The sequence below is a fragment of the Caretta caretta genome, chromosome 5 (assembly GCF_965140235.1).
Source record: "Caretta caretta isolate rCarCar2 chromosome 5, rCarCar1.hap1, whole genome shotgun sequence".
Taxonomy (NCBI): domain Eukaryota; kingdom Metazoa; phylum Chordata; order Testudines; family Cheloniidae; genus Caretta; species Caretta caretta.
The window spans coordinates 90,705,994-90,726,213 of record NC_134210.1 but is presented as its reverse complement, the minus strand read 5'-3'; the positions used below and the strand labels follow the sequence as shown (position 1 = coordinate 90,726,213).

Here is a 20,220-nt window from a genome sequence, read left to right as displayed (position 1 = left end):
TGTTGAATCATAGAATCGTAGGACTGGAAGGGACCTTGAGAGGTTATCTAGTCCAGACCCCTGCACTCATGGCAGGACTATGTAATAACTAGACCATCCCTGGCAGGTGTTGTCTAACCTGCTCTTAAAAATCTCCAGGGATGGAGATTCCACAATCTGCCTAGGCAATTTATTCCAGTGCTTAAGCACCCTGACAGGAAATTTTTCCTCATGTCCAACCTAAACCACCCTTGCTGCAATTTAAGTCCATTGCTTCTCATCCTATCCTCAGAGGTTAATGAGAACAAATTTTCTCCCTCCTGCTTGTAACAACCTTTTATGTACTTGAAAACGGTTATCGTGTCCCCTCTCAGACCTCTTTTTTTCTCCAGACTGAACAAATCCAGTTTTTTCAATCTTCCCTCATAGGTCATGTTTTCTAGACCTTTAATCATTTTTGTTGCTTCTTCTCTGGACTTTCTCCAATTTGTCCACATTTTTCCTGAAATGTCACACGCAGAATTGGACACAATACTCCAGTTGAGGTCTAATCAGCACAGAGTAGACTGCAAGAATTCTCGTGTCTTGCTTACAACACTCCTGCTAATACACCTTAGAATGATGTTTGCCTTTTTTTTTTTTTTGCAAGTGTTACACTGTTGACCCATATTTAGCTTGTGATCCACTACGACCCCAAGATCCCTTTCTGCAGTACTCCTTCATAGGTAGTCATTTCCCATTTTGTATATGATTGTTCCTTGCTAAGTGGAGTAGTTTGCCTTTGTCCTTATTTAATTTCATCCCATTTACTTCAGACCATTTATCAAGTTTGTTCAGATCATTTTGAATTTTAATCCTATCCTCCATAACACCTGGAACCCCTCCCAACTTGGTATCATTTGCAAACTTTATATGTACTCTCTATGTCAGTATCTAAATCATCAATGAAGATACTGAACAGAACCTGCGGGACCCTACTCGATATGCCCTTCCAGCTTGACTGTGAACCACTGATAACTACTCTCTGGGAAGAGTTTTCCAACCAGTTATGGACCCACTTTATAGTAGCTCCATCTAGGTTGTATTTCCCTAGTTTGTTTATGAGATGGTCATGTAAGACAGTATTAAAAGCCTAACTAGGTCGAGATATATCACATGTACTGCTTCCCCCCCCCCATCCACAAGGCTTGTTACCCTGTCAAAGAAAGCTATTAGGTTGGTTTGACAAGATTTGCTCTTGACAAATCTATGCTGACTATTAGTTATCAACTTATTATTTTCTAGGTATTTGCAAATTGATTGCTGAATTATTTGCTCCATTATCTTCCTGGGTACTGAAGGTAAGATGACTGGTCTGTAATTCCCCGGGTTGTCCTTATTTCCCTTTTTACAGATAACCACTATATTTGCCCTTTTCCAGTCCTCTGGAATCTCTCCTGCCTTCCATGACTCTTCAGAGATGATTGCTAATAGCTCAGATATCTCCTCAGTCAGCTCCTTGAGTATTCTAGGATGTATTTCATCAGGTGACTTGAAGATGTCTAACTTGTCTAAGTAATTTTTAACTTGTTCTTTCCCTATTTTAGCCTCTGATTCTACCTAATTTTCACTGGCATTCACTATGTTAGACATTCAATCACCACCAGCCTTCTTGGTGAAAACCGAAACAAAAAAATCATTTAGCACTTCTGCCATTTCCTCATTTTTTCTGTTACTGTTTTTCCCGCCTCATTGAGTAATGGGTGTACCCTATCCTTGGTCTTTCTCTTGCTTCTAATGTATTTGTAGAATGTTTTCTTGTTACTCTTTATATCCCTAGTTTTGTGCCTTGGCCTTTCTAATTTCATTCCTATATCCTTGTGTTATTTGTTTATATTCATCCTTTGTAATTTGATCTAGTTTCCACTTTTTTGTAGGACTCTTTTTTGAGTTTCAGATCATTGAAGATCTCCTGGTTAAGCCAGGGTGGTCTCATGCCATACTTCTTTTTTTTCCCACACAGTGGGATTGTTGGCTCTTGTGCCCTTAATAACGTCTCTTTGAAAAACTGCCAACTGTCTTGAACTATTTTTCCCCTTAGATTTCCTTCCCATGGGATCTTACTTACCAATTCCCCAAGTTTGCTAAAGTCTGCCTTCTTGAAATCCATTGATTTTATTGTTCTGCATTCCCTCCTACCATTCCTTAGGATCGTAAACTCTACCAGTTCATGATCACTTTCACCTCAGCTGCCTTCCACTTTCAAATTCTCAACCGGTTCCTCCCTGTTTGTCAAAATCAAATCTAAAACAGCCTCTCCCCTATTAGTTTTCTCCACCTTCTGAAATAAAAAATTGTCTCCAATACATTCCAAGAACTTGTTGGATAATATGTGCTCTGCTGTATTATTTCCCCAGCAGATGTCTGGGTAGTTGAAGTCTGCCATCACCACCAAGTCCTGTGCTTTGGATGATTTTGTTTAAAAAAAGCCTCATCCACCTCTTCTTCCTGGTTAGGTGGTCTGTAGTAGACCCCTACTATGACATCACCTTTGTTTTTACCACATTTATCCTTACTCAGAGACTTTCAACAAGTATTTCCATCTCAGCCTCAATCCAAGTGTATACAATTTTAATATATAAGGCACACCAACACCTCCTCTCTTTTTCTCCTGCCTGTCCATCCTGAGTAAGCTGTACCAGTCTATACCAATGTTCCAGTCATGTGTATTATCCTACCAAGTCTCTGTGATGCCAACTATGTCATAGTTGTGTTTATTAACTAGCATTTCAAGTTCGTTCTGCTTATTCTCCATACTTCTCGCATTAGTATGCAGACATCTAAGATACTGATTTGATTTCCCCTCTGTGTTCTCTCTTGTCTCTCCCTTATCCCTGCTATAATGGCCCATGCTCCTCCCAGATTCTGACCCTTCTCCCAGGTTTCCATGTTTTTGATTTGCCTGTAAGATTTTGTCACCTGCCCTCACCGAACCTAGTTTAAAGCCCTCTTCACAAGGTTAGCCAGTCTGTATCCAAATATGCTCTTCCCCTTCCTTGATAGGTGGGCCCCATCTCTCCTTAGCAGTCCTTCCCGGAACAGTATCCCATGGTCAAGGAGGCCAAAGCCCTCCTGGCGATACCATCCTTGCATCTTGGAGATGAATGCCTGGCTACATCTGTCTCTGTCTGGGCTCCTACCCGGGACTGGAAGGATCGAAAAGACCACCACCTGTACCACAAACTCCTTCACCCTTACTTCGAGAGTCCTATAGTCACTTCTAATCTGCTCAGGGACATACCTCACAGTATCACTAGTGCCCCATGAATGAGTAGCATGGGGTAGCAGTCAGAGGGCTGGATGATCCTTGACAATCCCTCCATAACATCTTGGATATGGGCCCCGGCAGGCAACACACCTCCCGAGATGCCATGTCAGACCGACAGATGGGTGCCTCCGTCCCCCTCAGAAGAGAATCACTCACCACCACTATCCTATGTTTCCTTCTGGGAGTGGTGGCTGTGATCATCCCAGCCTTGGGGGTATGTGGCTTCTTCTCCTCCACCTTTGGGGGCAATTCCTCATTGCTTGTTGCCAGGGCAGCATAATGGTTCTTCATCACTATGGTGGGTGGGTTGGGAGTAGGGGTGGAGCACTGCCTGATGCCAGAAGTAACCAGCAGCCATTGTCCGCCCTGTGACAGAGCCATATCCTCCTCCCTCAGTGGCATAACAGCAGTCTTCTCTAGCTGGATAGCTTCCTCAGCCTTGGATGTCTGTCAGTACTGTCAATGAATCCCTGATAGCACAGTCCTCTCTAGCTGGATGCTCCTCAGCCTTGCCACCTCCTCCTGTAGCTCTGCCACCTGCTTCTTGAGAGATTCCACCAGCAGACACCTTTCACAATGGATAGTCCCCACAGTCTGGCTTTCTGAGTGGGAAATGCAGGCCACAGTCTCTACAAATCTACCCTGGGATCTGGGTAGAGGTATCCATGGTCAAGTTCTCTGTCTGGATACAGGTGGAGGAGACAGGAGCAGTGTTGGCACTCGCAATGTAGCCCTTCATAACCATAGCAATTATATTACTATTCCCCCTTACAAACTTCCCTGTTTGCAGTCCCCTGTTTGTGCAGTCCCCTTGGTGGTGTAGCCTCTGGCTTTTAAGGCCTTTTCTCCTAGGTAGGTCCTACCCTTTCGTTCAATCACACAGAGGGAGGGTGATTAAGGATGATCCAGGGAACAAAGGCTCAAACAGTCCACAAAAACACTATCCCAACTGACCCTGTAACTTTAAATAACCTCAGACTAAGAGAGAGGAAAACACAAACAGCCAAACAAACTCACTCACTCCGAGATTACTACTTGCATCGTATTCATTCAGCAGGGGGATCTCATTCTTCCCCTCTCAAACTTCCCTGTTTGCAGTCTCCTCTTCACTAGCTCGCATGTGCACACACGTTAGCATGCACAAGTAGGCTCTTTTTAATATGCAAAATGAGCAATTACATTCATAAGTGTCAGTTTGCACATGTTATTGTCTGATTTTTTGTGCAAATGCAGATTCTTGCAGAAGCAGAGGCTATAATCGTTTTTGCAAGCATAATGTTGTTCCCTCCTTGGAAAAATTTGCCCCTAACTGCTACTTATGGGCTAGCTTATGCTTTAACAGTCTGCCTTCCGTAATGAGTGGTGCATAGCTTCACTGCTCCAGGAGCAGAAGAGGACGATTCCTCACAGCGACACAATGTTAGGAATGAGTAACCTGATGTGTGCCATCTTACCAGTGCAGGCTGGCATACTGAGGTGTAGAGTCTTCGTTCCAACCATTCCTTGCTCACTTGCTTGGATGGGAAGTAGTGGGAATGCAGTACATGCTTACTCCTTTAAGGGAGGCTGCACAGTAATGTGAGGTGTAGAGAATTACTTTTCAGGCTGCGTTACAAAATGGTTCTGTATCTCCAGCTTCCCTGCAGACTAGAATGAAAGAACTGTGCCTGACAGGAGAAGTCTTTAAGGGGTAGGAAAATCAAGCACACAGACAAAAGGAAAATGCATAAATAGTAGGAACACTTTCTATTCAGCCAGCCTACATGACTGGTGCTCTCTTGTGACTCAGAGAGAACTGCAGAGCACTTTTAGACAAAGTTGGAGAGGCAAGTGGTTTGTGGAAAAAATACCTAATTTATGTCCTCTAATGATATCCAACTTCTCCATGCTATTTGGGTGGCCTACACCCCCTCCTATCTACCCCCCAAATATCCATTAGTGGAATAGTTTATTAATTACAGCCTTGCTACTGACATGCCATGACTTTGATTGATGATTAAAGAGCTGTTCTGTTAAATGTACCAGGCAACATAAGACTGAAATTACAGCTGTACTCTGAAAAGTAACACAGCATAAAAAAAATAAGTCTTCTGGGTTTCCAGTTTTGTCTCTTGATTCTGTTTCAAAAAATATTTTTAAACTATCTGCCCTGGAAATTTCAACCTGGACTCTAGAGGTCTGGCTGGGTTCTTTTTAATTCTGGATCATCACCAATGATCAAGATTCCACAGCTGGAACTTAGTTATCAATTCTGTGAATTGTACATGCCAAAAAAGATGCCAGCTCATTCGCCCAGAGCAGAATTGTGTGCAGTGCTAAGAATGAAAAGCAGTGAAAACTCATTTTACTTAGAAAAGTAAGCAAATAGACTGTGCATAGAAACAGGGAGTAGAACTCTGGAGGATTAAGAGATGCTATTTTAACATCTTCATTTTTCTTGAATTTTTTAATTGTCCATTGATTTCAATGAAACAAAATGAAGTGGAATCGTGGTTGGTTTTTCCTGCACCTGTGCTGAAGAACCAGCTAGGAAAGGGTTAACATCTGATGTCTGTATGCTTGTTAATTACATAAAAAGGACAAAGACTACATGGAAATGGCAGCTAGCATTATCTGCCATGGATTAATGTGTAATTTACAAATCCAAAATATTCTGTTTAAAGATCTACTATGTTATAGACACTGCAACTTTTTCTTATGTGCACATGTTAAGACTTTCCCCCCACCCACCCCCCCAAAATCAGGAGTATATAACACTGAAGGTTTCAAAATCCCTTTTGAAATTTCTGTATTAGAGTGCAGCAGTTGATGGTTACCACAGTGATGGGATTGGTATAAGAACCCGAATACCAGAATAGAATGATTAGTAATGGAACAGTTATAGACTTAAAAAAAAAAAGTGGTTGGGGGAGGCTTAGATTTTGTTTGTTTAACTTTACATTCCTAAATTAAAGTCAGGACAGTAAATTAGTGGCAAAAAGCTCTATCCACATTCTCTAGTAACATAAAATCTATAGTTCATAGCATGATTGACCATGATTGACCCTGAGCAGCCAGTTTCACATTTAATCTTTTAGTGAAATTAAAAAGGAAAAATATTGGCGGCAACAATTATTGCCCGTTATTGCGCAAATGCCAGTTTTCTTTATTCTGATACAATTGTGAAAGTCAAAAGGTCAGGATATGAAATTCTAAGAACATCCCCATAGCTGATCAGTTAATCCTGGGAATGCACAACAAGGACTGCATAGTCAGTCATAAAATTTTAAAGAGCTACGGTAAATCTCTGTGCAAATATTGCCTTCATTTTTACAGTAATGCAGTTGAGTGATATTCAGAATGATCACTTATCTCTATTCTGTAATCCATTTAACTCCTAGTGCACCTTGTTTTATACTCTTATTCCCTCTGCAATGGTCTTTATGGAAGAGAGAAGTAGAAGGGTTAAAAATTAAGATCACAGCCATTAACTCAAGTTTACTTCACATCAACATTGCTCACCACAGGCTGAGTAATTGAATCATTCTCTAGTGAAAACATTTATCTGCAGCCCTCTGGTGCAGCTGCTTAACGTGCCAGTTTGACATTGTTCAGAGTTCTGTCTCCAAGACCCCATTCCATTCTTGCTGCAGTTGATCAGAAATAATAAGCATGTGTCAAGCAAGAAGTGTACTTCCTATAAGCAGTGACACAAGAAAATGAAAGCTAAGAGAACCAATTCATCATTACCTCTTTGAATTATAATGGGCATTCAGACATTCCTTATTCAAACTGTGTCTGCCAATTACATCTCCAGGAATGGGCAAAAGACTAAATTTTTTTCAGAAATCCTTTAAAAAATCCATTGCAACTCTCAGGTAAGATTTCCACAAAGTTTTATTAACCAAATCTCCCGAACTATTTACTTTTTCTATATTCCTTTCCCTGTCATTAGCAATTACAAAGATGCTATTACATAATTAGAAACTTTTTCATTAATCTCCTTTTGGCTGCTCAAATTCAGTGATTTTAAAAAAAATCTGCTGTGCCATTATATTTGTGTACCAGGTGCCTAACAGAATGTAAAGAAGATGGTTCCCTGTCCCAGAGAGTTTACAATCTAGGCCCTGATCCTGCAATCTGATCCATACAGATGAATCTTCACACACATGTGGAATCCCATTAAGGTCAACAAGACTGAACAGACGCAGAAATCCACCTCCTTGAATCACATTGTAGGTTTGGGGCTTACATGGAAACATAATATAACAAATGATAGAGACAGATAAAAAATAGACTACAGGGTCAATAAGGGAAAGGAAGTTCACAGGCACGAAAATAAGGTCATATGATTAAATGTGTAAAAAAAACCAAAACAGTGGCATACAAATAACTGTGATATAAGCCACAATGCTTAGAATCATAGAATCATAGAATATCAGGGCTGGAAGGTAGCTATAATATATAAAAAAGAGAGCTGAATGGGGGCAAAACAAAGGGAGTGGCAGCTTTGCAAGATGCACTTCTCTATTGACCAGGCTGTGAACTCTTTATTCCCAATAGTGAGCAGCAACTTCCAGGAATAATCCTATTGACGTCAATGCAAACGACTCACAAGTGGGAATAAGGGGTTCATAATATGGCTTCACATGCGTGTGGTATGTTGGGGGACTCAGTGAGTAAAAGCAGGTATCTAGAGGAGAAGCAGCCAGCCTATACAGCATGCTCCCTGCAAAGGTATCTAAAGTCCACTATGACATAAAGGTCTGCATTAATTAACTGCAGACGTTAAAGTGGTGCGGACTAGCATTAATTCTCCATGCAAAGGATAGTATTGGGGGGCACAGTAGCTAACTATGCCACCAGATGTGTTGGGGGAGAATCTGGAATGAAAATTGCTTTGTAGGTCTGGTTGAGGAACCATAACATGACACAGGTCTCTGCTTCCTGACTGTCCCCAACCGATGCAGCCTCTCCGTTTCCCCTGCCAGGAAGCCTCCATCCCTGTGAAACTGGTGGGAATATGTTACCAAAAAAATAATAATCCCCCATCTTTTTTCAGTAACTTTTCCTTTCTCATATGTGTCATTCTATATGAGGAAAAAGATGGGGCACACAAAGCGTAGATTTTGATGCTTCCCAAATCAGGTATGATGAATAATTAGAGAGAAGACAGCTATCTTCTGTTTACACAGAAACACCTTGCTACTCATCAAAAATGACAGGAAAGGAAATAAAGAAGAAAATATGTGACAGGTTAATGGAGTTGTAATGGGATAACAGTTTTTAACCCTGTGCCTTGTCCTCCAGAGGCTCTGCTTAAATTCACATCAGCAATGTCATGGATTAATGAAGGAGTTGTTCTATTCCATCTACAGTGCTTATTTTGGAGAAATTTAATTTACATTAAAGATGTAAGGGAAAAAGGAAAATAATGAACTTATCACAATGTGATTGCTTATAGGAAAAAGCAGAAGGATAAGAGAGTACATATTATAGCAGGTGGGCACCAGCAACACTTTGGCTTAGAATTATGACAAACACTTATTTTTGAACGACTATGTGTCAAACTGGTTCTTAGGATTCTACAGTGGTATTTTCAGCTGAAAACTCAATACTATGAGGGCTACAAGACTAGATTCAGACTAGGTGTAGCAGATATTTGGAGCTTTCAACTGAAGTCAGTGGGAGTTGCATTTAATTACACGAGGACTGAATTTGATCCATATTATTGATTTAAGCATGTGATGATAACCTGTTTTACCAAAATTCAAACATGAAGCCTAACCTAACCTTAATCTGATTTAAACACTGCTCCCTTGGCCTATGTCTGGTCTTAATACAATAGCACTATTATATTGAACAACACACTTTATCTTACCCCTGTGCTGTGAAAACAGAACTAATTCAAACTCTAAAGTGGACTGTTTGTGCACTGAATTTTTTGGTAAAGTACAAAAATTTTAAATTAAAAATTTTTCTTTTTTCTTTTTTTCTGCTGCTGAAGTACAACCTAGAAATATGCCAAAGGTTGTCAGGTAATGTTCAGTAACATCATTATTCAAAATACTTTTTAACCTCTTCTAGTCATTGGTTGATAATTTTATTTCCTGGCATGACTGAGGCATGTAAAAATCTCCCAACAAAGTCCCATGTTCATTTGTACGTGTAAAAATTCTAAATATGTGTCCAAATTTTAAAACTTCAGCATGTAGTTAATAGTCAAGTATATACAATTTTGTGTTACATCCCTGAATGGACTAGTAAAATCTATGGGACAGGAGGTAATATCTTTTACCGAGCCAACTTCTGTTGGTGAAAGAGACAATCTTTTGAGCTTACACAGAGCCCTTCTTCGGGTTACTGCAATCAATAGTAAATTCTGTGAGCATTTTGTACTGCTTATATGTAAATGATACTTGTCTGTGTCATTAATGTGGCCCTACCAAATTCATGGCCATGAAAAATGCGTGTCAGACTGTGAAATCTGGTCTCTCGTGTGCTTTTACCCTATACTATACAGATTTCACGGGGGAGACCAGCGTTTCTCAAATTGGGAGTCCTGACCCAAAAGGGAGTTGCCGGGGCGGGGGTCGCAAGATTATTTTAGGGGGTTGCGGTATTGCCACCCTTACTTCAGCACTGCCTTCAGAGTTGGGCAGCTGGAGAGCGGTGGTTGTTGGCTGGGCACACAACTTTGAAGGCAGTGCCGCGCCAGCAGCAGCACAGAAGTAAGGGTGACAATACCATACCATGCCAGCCTTACTTCTGCGCTGCTGCTGGTGGCGGCACTGCCTTCTGAGTGGGCTCCTGGCCAGCTGCCGCCATTCTCTGGCCGCCCAGCGCCACCACCAGCAGCAGCACAGAAGTAAGGGTGGCAGTACTACAATCCCTCCTACAATAACCTCGAACCCCCCACATCTCCTTTTTGGGTCAGGACCCCTACAATGACAACTCTGTGAAATTTCAGATTTAAATAGCTGAAATAATGAAATTTATAATTTTTAAAATCCTATAACTGTGAATTTGGTAGGGCCCTAAGCATTAATTACTGAACACCACCTGAACCCCTGGGCCAAATTTATGAGCAAGGATGGATTATTTTAAAGTTCATTTTATATATTCATAAAGTATATGTTAAACAAATATACCTTAGTTTACCAAACATTTATTAAAGATTTCTTTCATGCTTCCCCCTCATTCATAAAATGACCTACATTGGAATGGATTCATAAGACCACTACTTTTTTCCTTCAAATACCTCCTTAAGACTGACCTCTGCTCTGATGCCTATAAGAAATCAGCCCATTAATGATGGCTCAAGGAATAGATGGGGACAATTTGACATGTTATTTTTAATAATAAAAACACATATATACAAGCGATATGATTGTGCCTCTCTCTCCCCCAGAAGTTGTTGTATATCACTTGTCGTCTTTATGGCAAGATCTTTGGATCAAAGACGGTGTCTTGTATTGTTTGTAGAGCACCTAGCAAAATGGGGCTCAAATCCTTTGTGTGCTACTGCAGTATCAATATGTAGAAATTAATGCATTGCTGTGATAGCTATTGCCCTTTTCCAGCAGCTCAAGTGATACTAAAAAGGGTCTGTGATTACTACATGTTGTGATTGTGATTGGGTATACAAACCCTACACTGGGCAACAAGCAGTTGAGTTGCTTTGGGGTCAGCTAGCCTGGCCCCATCACACTTGCAAAAGATGCACAGATTGGAAGAGGAGTTGAAAAGAAGCAGAAGAGCATCCTTGTGAGCAGACCAGGGAAGAGAAAAGACTTGTAGCTTGCAGCTCCTGTGTTTTGTTTATGGACTATCCTGGAAGGGGAGAGACTTGGGACTGACCTGGCTAGAAGGCCAAGACACAAGAGGAGGCACCTGCCTCCCCAAGAGGGAGAGAGCTACCATGCCATGCCTGGCTGCGAAGAGATGCCAAGCGGTGAGCTGACCCCCTTCACAGCCTCCTGGGATAGACTTTGGACAATAGCTGAGTGGTAGGAAGTGGCCGAGGAAAAGCAACCTTAATGTGCTCCTGGGTGTCAGACCCGTGTGTCACCCTCATGGGGCCCAGTGCAATGGGAGGGCCCAAGTTCTCCCACCAAAAACCCCCTCTGCAGGTTGAAGGGCCAAAGCCCTGATTACTAAACAATGCTCCCCAGGAACAAAGACTATCACACTTGTACACCGTATTTGCCATGCATTCATCTAGACTAGGAATAAAAGTATGCTGTTAGTACTTGACTAGTTTAGTACATGTTAAAGGTAGGGTGCCTTGTCTAGACTAGACTTTTAAAACACGTTAGCAAGTGGCTGCTAATGTGTGGTAACATCACAGCTTAAAGCCTAACCTAGGAAAGCATCACACCGTGCAAAGCACTGGAATTAAAGTAGCAGGATTCGGTTACAATCCAACATAGAGTGGAAAAATACTGACATATCTAATATTTCTGAAGGTTTTTTGCATTCAAATATGGTAGATTAGGTTCCTACTGCACCACGTCTAATATTTTGAAGTCATGTTAAGTAGTAATTTGGGGCTTTGAATCTTTTAGATACGTAGTTCTGTAGATTTCATTTATTTGACTGTTTACATTTGCCTGAACTAAATATTTAAAATAGCCTTAAAGTGTGTGTATGTTTGCTAGGGTGAGGGGAATGTTAGTTTTGTATATAAAGATAGAAGGAGAATTAAACTTGAAAATAGGAAAGATGGGAACCTTATTTACCAAATGTTACAGTATAATAGTGAAAGAGAAAGAAGGCCAGAAAACTTACAACTGGTAAATGGGAATGGAACAGTAAGCAACTTGTACAGTTATCCCCAATGAATGAAATAAATAGTTTTCACCACTCTGCTCTATAGCCTGTTTTATTTGTGTCACATAAAATCTTTCCTTTTTCCTTTTACTTTTTTATTGATTTCTTTCTGATCCTGGAACAGTTCAGTCTAATAAATTGCAAAGCTGTTTGTTGACTATGCTAGCTTCAAATCAAAATGTTAATCCTTACTTTTATTTGTGAGTGAATTGTGTCATGTTAGCATTTGTTATGGTTGACTGCACTACAGAGGGAAAAAAGTATTGTAAATTTTGATGCAGTGCAGCTGTACAAACCGTTATGTAAGTGTCAGTTTTTAATTGGCTGGCTGTGTGCTTTTTTCTCTTGATCTATCTGAATGTTAGTAAATCATGTTGTGGTGGCATATAGTAGAGTGAGAATAAATTGTGTGTCTATATATATATAAATTTACCATATGGGTGTTTATATATCAATATTGTTCTTAGCTACAGTATATATCTTTATATTGTAAATAAGGTAGTACAGTGGGTCGAGAGGTTTTATCACATGCACACTTAGTGTATAATATATATCAAATCACCTCAAGACATGTCACTTTTTGGTGGCTAGATGTCACAATGGATTATTCACTGATTTTTCATCTCTGTAGATCTAGGACCAAGTTCAGCTCTGAACTGGCTAGAAATCCAATGAAAACTCGTGTTTAGTCCAGGATTGAATTTGGCCCATAATCTCAATTTTTGTTTTTGTTAGCTCATAAATGAAGATTAGCTTGGTGGTCTCCTCACTGTCTCTGGTGGGTCTTCATCTGCATCATACGTGAGGCAAGTAGGCAATGTGGCCATTCTTTCTCATTTGATCTCAAATGCAAGAAGAGTCCCAGCTTGAAAATTGTCATCTGAATGTCCAGTTGTAATATGTGTATCCGGAGATGAAATAAACACAAGAATATCCTTGATGTACAGGTAACCTGGTGAGAAATCCAATGAAGGCTAGTGAGATTCCTGGAAGAAATAACAGAGCTCTTATTTAACATCATAATGGACTTCTTAAGATTCATTGTCCTGAGAGATCTGATCATCCACATAGACAACACATCTAACAGCATAGTTTGCTATTTCCTACTTACTGTAGATTTTTCTCAAGTTGTCTTCAGCATCACCCACAAAACTGAACACACACTAGAGCTCATCTTTGGCATTGTTGTCCACTCTAACTGATCCAGTCTGTCCTCTTGCAGAGACCATCACCTTCTAATGATAAAGATTAAATGAATCAATAATTTCCACTTCAGTGAATGAAGCTTCTAGAAAATGTCCAGAAGGAGTTGACAAACTAGCAGAACGCTACAATCAACTGCTGACTGAAGCCTTTGATTGCTCCCCAAAGCCCCTTCCCTCATACCACCTCTGTAAATTACTGTGATTTTTCTAAACTCTACCTAGTAAAGCAAAAAACCAGTTGAGTGAAGTGCGTATGGGGCAAGATCCACTTGGCAACCCGTGAAATTCTCAAGATGCAACTTCATATTGTAGCAACACAACTCTTTCATCATAGCAAAACTTAGCATTTCTCCCTCCGGTGTTGGGATCTGGAGAAAATCAGTCCTATGATGGAGGTTTAATTTTTAATGTTTCCTTATTTACAGAGCAGGCCCTAGGGTTGGCCTTGAGGTTTCTTTAAACAAACAGACAAATTTCCTAACTCCCACTGGAGTACTTCCTCTTATGCTAGCTACTAATCGCCAGTAACCCTCTCTAACCCACACGGTGTTGGGAACCCAGGTCCCCACCCCAAACAGAAATTAAACACAAGATTTCCCTTATAGAGAAAAACAATTCTTTACCTGGGAAGAACCTTTTCCCTTTGTGGCACACAGCTCTTTTGCAGCTTGCTTTTCATCCCTCCTCTCCCTGCTCTCTCCTGATCAGTTTTTTAGAGATCACATGTTCGACTCTGGTGACCATAATTAACCTGAGGTAACTTCTTTTGGTTCATAGGAAAAGGGGCTTTAAGACTGATATACCTGGCTTCAACCACCCTTTTAGATCTGTCAGATCTGACTTTGTCACACTATATACTCAACAGCCATAAAGAAAATTAAAGGGACATATGACACAACTGAATCCTTTGTGTCCCTCTCAGACACAACTGCGCCAGCTTGCTAAAGCTGAGCAGAAGTGTTTCATACATCTCTAAAACTGACCTCCTGTCCTTCATGAAAAGTGAAGTCCAGTGGGAAACACCTAGTCCCCTTGATAACTGAGATAACCTGTGCCTCCCTCAAAAAGGCAAACTATCAGTTATCTAATGAATGCAGTACTCAGACCTTGGAGAAGCCAACCCTTAAAACAGCCTCACTGAATGCCACCCACTCTCCAATCCCAATTTCTTTGGTAAAGTTTATTGAGACCCCAAGCTCCAGCAATATCTGTCAAAATCTATATATATCACAGTCATGTTTCAGACCTGGCAATGGCACCAAAATGGTCCTGAGGAACACTGTCCATTGTTCATGGCACTAAGGGACTACCTTCTTCTGCTCTTAAGCAACAAATCAGATTCTTTGTTGATATTGCTAGATCTCTCTGCATCCTTCAAAACCATGGATCATATATGGTACTGATAACAAGCAAACAAAATCTTATCTGAGAATGGCTCAGCACTGTGTAGGATGCACTTGTTCCTTTCATATAAGTTCCAGAGAGTCGAGACGGGCACCTGTTCCTTGTCAAAACTGTTAAATAGACAAATTATCACCATCATGCACTTCTGCATAACTGACAGTCCCTTCTCGAGACGCTCAGAACTGGAACAGCTGAGATGATGTGAATTACAAATAAGCCACGTTGTCAAAGCTGTTATTGGCACGAACAGACTGTGTAGTATCTGCTGGCACTGTACCCAACTCATGCCATGTTCTAAATCACTCTCATTAACTAAAACTCACCCACACAATCTTTAGCAAAAAAACACACAATCTGTAAAAAACATGCAGATGACTGTTCATGCTAATAGATTTATTGTTGTCAAAGGAAGAAATTTGTCACCTTTCTAAATTGTTACAGTCACACAGTATATAATTTAGGATAAATCTTTAAAGCCCATATACAATAATCCATCAGTGCTATGGCCTTTTAAAATGTGTATGAAATAAAAAATGTTAAAATTATTTATGAATGGAGCTACTGGTAAAGATTTGGCAAGGTTCATTTCATAAATAATCTGATAAATCATGGAAACAATGAATTACATTTGTACCAGTCAGAAGTGAACTAGTTAGGTTAGACTTAATATAATAATAATATTCTTAAAGTATAATTATTAATGATACTTTTGTTGTTTTCTTTCTTTCAGATGGGTATCATTAAATATACAGATAGAAGTATGGGGATGGAGGATAGCATTACTTTATACTGCTGATGGAACTCTTTGAAGAAAAGAAATAGTCAGTATAAATAGGTAAAGGTTAGAAATCAGTTACACTTTATTGATGTAATTTCTTGTAAATTTAATGTAATTCTAGGAAAGCTTCAAAAGAATGATACATTTGTACACTTGTTTGCATGTATATTACCTCTGTGAAGATAATTAACACATCATTAGAATCATAGAATCAAAGACTAAGCTCAGAAGGGACCATTACGATTGTCTAGTATGACCTCCTGCACAATGCAGACCACAGAATCTCACCCACCCACTCCTGTAACAAACCCCTAACCTATGTCTGAGCTATTGAAGTTCTCAAATCGTGGTTAAAGACTTCAAGGTGCAAAGAATCCTCCAGCAAGTGACCCGTGCCCCATGCTGCAGAGGAAGGCGAAAAACCCCCAGGGCCTCTGCCAATCTGCCCTGGAGGAAAATTCCTTCCTGACCCCAAATATGGCGATCAGCTAAACCCTGAACATGTGGGCAAGACTCACCAGCCACACACCCAGGAAAGAATTCTCTGTAGTAACTCAGATCCCACCCTATCTAATATCCCATCACAGGCCATTGGGCATATTTACCACTAATAGTCAAAGGTCAATTAATTGCCAAAATCATGTTATCCCATCATAGCATCCCCTCCATAAACTTATCAAGCTTAGTCTTGAAGCCAGATATGTCTTTTGCCCCCACTGCTCCCCTTGGAAGGCTGTTCCAGAACTTCACTCCTCTGATGGTTAGAAACCTTCATCTAATTTCAAGTCTAAACGTCCTGATGGCCAGTTTATATCCATTTGTTCTTGTGTCCACGTTGGTACTGAACTTAAATAATTCCTCTCCCTCCCTGGTATTTATCCCTCTGATATATTTATAGAGAGCAATCATATCTCCCCTCAGCCTTCTTTTGGTTAGGCTAAACAAGCCAAGCTCCTTGAGTCTCCTTTCATAAGATAGGTTATCCATTCCTCGGATCATCCCAGTAGCCCTTCTCTGTACCTGTTCCAGTTTGAATTCATCCTTCTTAAACATGGGAGACCGGAACTGCACATAGTATTCCAGATGGGGTCTCACCAGTGCCTTGTATAACGGTACTAACACCTCCTTATCTCTACTGGAAATACCTCGCCTGATGCATCCCAAGACCGCATCAGCTTTTTTTCACGGCCATATCACATTGGCAGCTCATAGTCATCCTGTGATCAACCAATACTCCGAGGTCCTTCTCCTCCTCTGTTACTTCCAACTGATGTGTCCCCAGTTTATAACAAAAATTCTTGTTATTAATCCCTAAATGCATGACATTGCACTTTTTCACTATTAAATTTCATCCTATTACTATTACTCCAGTTTACAAGGTCATCCAGATCTTCCTGTATGAAATCCCGGTCCTTCTCTGAATTGGCAGTACCTCCCAGCTTTGTGTCATCCACAAACTTTAGTAGCACATTCCCACTTTTTGGGTCAACGTCAGTAATAAAAAGATTAAATAAGATTGGTCCCAAAACCGATCTCTGAGGAACTCCACTAGTAACCTCCCTCCAGCCTGACAGTTCACCCTTCAGTATGACCCTTTGCAGTCTTCCCTTTAACCAGTTCCTTATCCACCTTTCAATTTTCATATTGATCTCCATCTTTTCCAGTTTAGCTAATAATTCCCCATTTGGAACCGTATCAAATGACTTACTGAAATCGAGGTAAATTAGATCCACTGCGTTTCCTTTTATCTAAAAAATCTGTTACCTCCTCAAAGAAGGAGATACGGTTGGTTTGGCATGATCTACCTTTTGTAAAACCATGTTGTATTTTGTCCCAATTACCATTGACCTCAATGTCTGTAACTACTTTCTCCCTCAATTTTTTTCCCCAATACCTTGCATGCTACACGTGTCAAACTAACAGGCCTGTAGTTACCTGAATCACATTTTTTCCCTTTCTTAAAAATAGGAACTATGTTAGCAATTCTCTAGTCATACGGTACAACCCCTGAGTTTACAGATTCATTAAAAATTCTTGCTAATGGGCTTGCAGTTCATGTGCCAGTTCCTTTAACATTCTTCAATGAAGATTATCTGGGCCCCCCGGTTTTAGTCCCATTAAGCTGTTCCAGTTTGGCTTCTACCTTGGATGTGGTAATATCTACCTCCATATCCTCATTCCCATTTGTCATCCTACCGTTATCCCTAAGCTCATTAAAGACTGAGGAAAGTATTTGTTTAGATATTGGGGCATGCCTAGATTATCCTTAACCTCCACTCCATCCTCAGTGTTTAGCGGTCCCACTTCTTCTTTCTTTGTTTTCTTCTTATTTATATTGATATAGACTCTTTTACTATTGGTTTTAATTCCCTTTGCAAGGTCTATATGTTTATTATATAATATGCCTTTTTTTGTTGTTCATGTCAGTGCTTTTTGAAGAAGTGTTATTTCTTGGTAGTGTGACTTTTATCAGTAAAGAGTGAATAATTTGAATCCCCTGTAAGAAGTCTTTTCTGAGATGTAAAGGTTCCACATGATGGAATTTCTATTTTTGATATTCCATGTGTTATGAAGGAGACCAGACTAGATTATCGTAATAGTCCTTTCTGGCTTAAAGTCTATGATTCCACAAGATATATGCTAAATCAGGGCATTACACACAATTAAACCTCGTGCAAGAAATGTTACACTTTTGAGGCTTCCCCCCCTCGCCCCCCCAACCTTAGGTGTTCTTATTCTTTTTAATCCACTTTGGTGTTCAAGGGAGCGAGGGAATGATTACATAGAACAGGCAGAGAGAATGAGAGGGATGCATAGTAAAGACTTTGCAAGCTTCCCCAATACACAATTCTGCCACTTATGAAAGCTTATGGCAGAGTCCTCCCAGTCCGTTCAAAATGCTAATTTAAGTTTAAAAAAAAAAAGGAAATTGCTTTATTTTGGTAAGAAACATACACACACTTCCAGCTCTGAGGCCCACAGGGTGTATATCTGACTACCTAGGTTCATATATGGCACCAATTAGAATAATATCTGAGCATCTCATAAGTGTTTCAAAATTGAACTAACCCATCTCTCTCTATTGTCCACTTCCCAGTCTGTAGGAGTAAATAGCTTTATTCTATTGGTGTGTGTGGATGTGTTTGGCAAAATTATTGAGGAAAAGCTAAGCCAAAGCAACAGGCTTTGCATTTAGTTCTCAATGCAGTGAAATTAATAGTCAGTCTTATCTTTTCTGGGAGTGAGTTCCATAGTCTATGTTCAGCTTCTGTGCAAGTTATGACTCCTAAGAATCAATTTTTATACTCTGAGGGCAGATACCTCCGCCATTTTTAGGGCGAATTTTTCAAAGTGCTTCACTCTCCCTACCAGCATCACTTTCAAGTTACCTTTCATTGTTTCAAACAGCTCTTGAGTCCGATGTTTATATTATTTCGGCACTTGTAGGAAATTGTAGTGATTCTTGCGTAACCCACATATTGTTCACATTTCAGACTGTGTTGTCTCACCAGTTCTCTTGATGTCTTCTTGTAGATGTTGAGTAAGATGATGTAAAAAGTTGAGCTTTGTGGGACTCTTTAGGGGGAGGGCTCTGGAAGAGGAGGAGCAGTTGTCCATAAGGACTTTATTTTGGTCTGAGAGAAATGACTTGAGCCATTACAGAGGATTTCTCTTCACCCATGGGACAGGAGTATTTGGTGATCAATGATATCAAATGCTGCGGAGATGCATCCAGCAGGATGAGGATGGCTCTATGTCTGTTGTCTATGGACAGGAAGAGGCCATCTGGCAGAACAACCAGAGCTGTCTTGCTACCGTGTTCTCTTCTGAGAGAGTTCCAAGAAAATGGCCCCTGAGAGGTGACTATGAGGACTTGTTTTTGCCAGCTTCTTGATTTAGCTTGCTTAGAAAAGGAAAGCTGAGTACTAGGTGGTAGGCTAAGACATCTCTCAAGCTACTGAATGAAGATTTCTGTACTGTTGTTCAGACTGTTGTGTGCTTCAGGGTTGGTGACATATTACTTTGAAGGATATAGAGCAGGGAAATTTACCGCCTCACAGGGATTTCCATCCACAGCCACCTTCTCATACTTGTGCAGCCCAAGCTACTTTAGCATAATCTTCCAGATTACAAAATTTTTACATAGTTCAGGGCAACTAACCTATATTTCCCTTCAGTGGACCAGCAAGGGTACCCACTCACAGGCTTCTGTCTCCCCTGGCTGTCACCTCTCTTAGGTGGTGGAGACCAGGGTATTTCCAGGCTGAACAATTCCCTGCATTCACTGTGTTATTCCCAACAAAATACACTCTGCCTAAGCAGGCCCACTTCACTTTATCTTCAGAGACTGCCTCTCTGAATTACCCTAGCATAATTTACAACTGGGACAATCATTACAAATTTACAACTAGGGCAATTATCTTCAGAGACTGCTTGCAGCTTGCTTAATTACCCCAGTTGTATAATTGCCCCAGCATAATTGCCCCAGTTGTAAATTACTACATAGTTCTTTCTAAGCAAGCATATTTTATTCTTAAGGTAAAAGCACTACAGATGAACAATAAAAGAGCCTACCTGCATGCTAATAAGCTTACGAGAGATCACCCTCTCCAACACGGGCTCTGGAAAGAGTACTCCTTCAAAACCGCATCCAGGGTTTTCCTGTGATTTGAAGTTCATCACACCCTTTGCTCAGAACTAGAAACTCTTATGTGGCCTTACCAGGCCAAAGTCCT

General features: G+C 40.4%; 1 protein-coding gene across 27 annotated transcripts in view; it reads left to right on the top strand.

Moving 5' to 3' along the window:
- The window catches only part of AOPEP (aminopeptidase O (putative)), a 412,311-nt gene that overhangs the window by 24,375 nt on the left and 367,716 nt on the right, over positions 1 to 20,220 (top strand). For 16 of the 27 annotated variants that reach the window (XR_012668547.1, XR_012668548.1, XM_075128662.1 and 13 more), the window contains 2 exons: positions 1,264 to 1,319; positions 15,437 to 15,541. The exons of 7 other annotated variants lie outside the window; for them this stretch is intronic. The gene's annotated coding sequence lies outside the window, so the exon portion shown is untranslated. Of the gene's footprint in view, positions 1 to 1,263; positions 1,320 to 9,272; positions 9,304 to 15,436; positions 15,542 to 20,220 lie in introns of all 27 variants that reach the window. 4 more of the 27 variants (XM_075128658.1, XM_075128656.1, XM_048851212.2 and 1 more) reach the window with 3 other exon arrangements.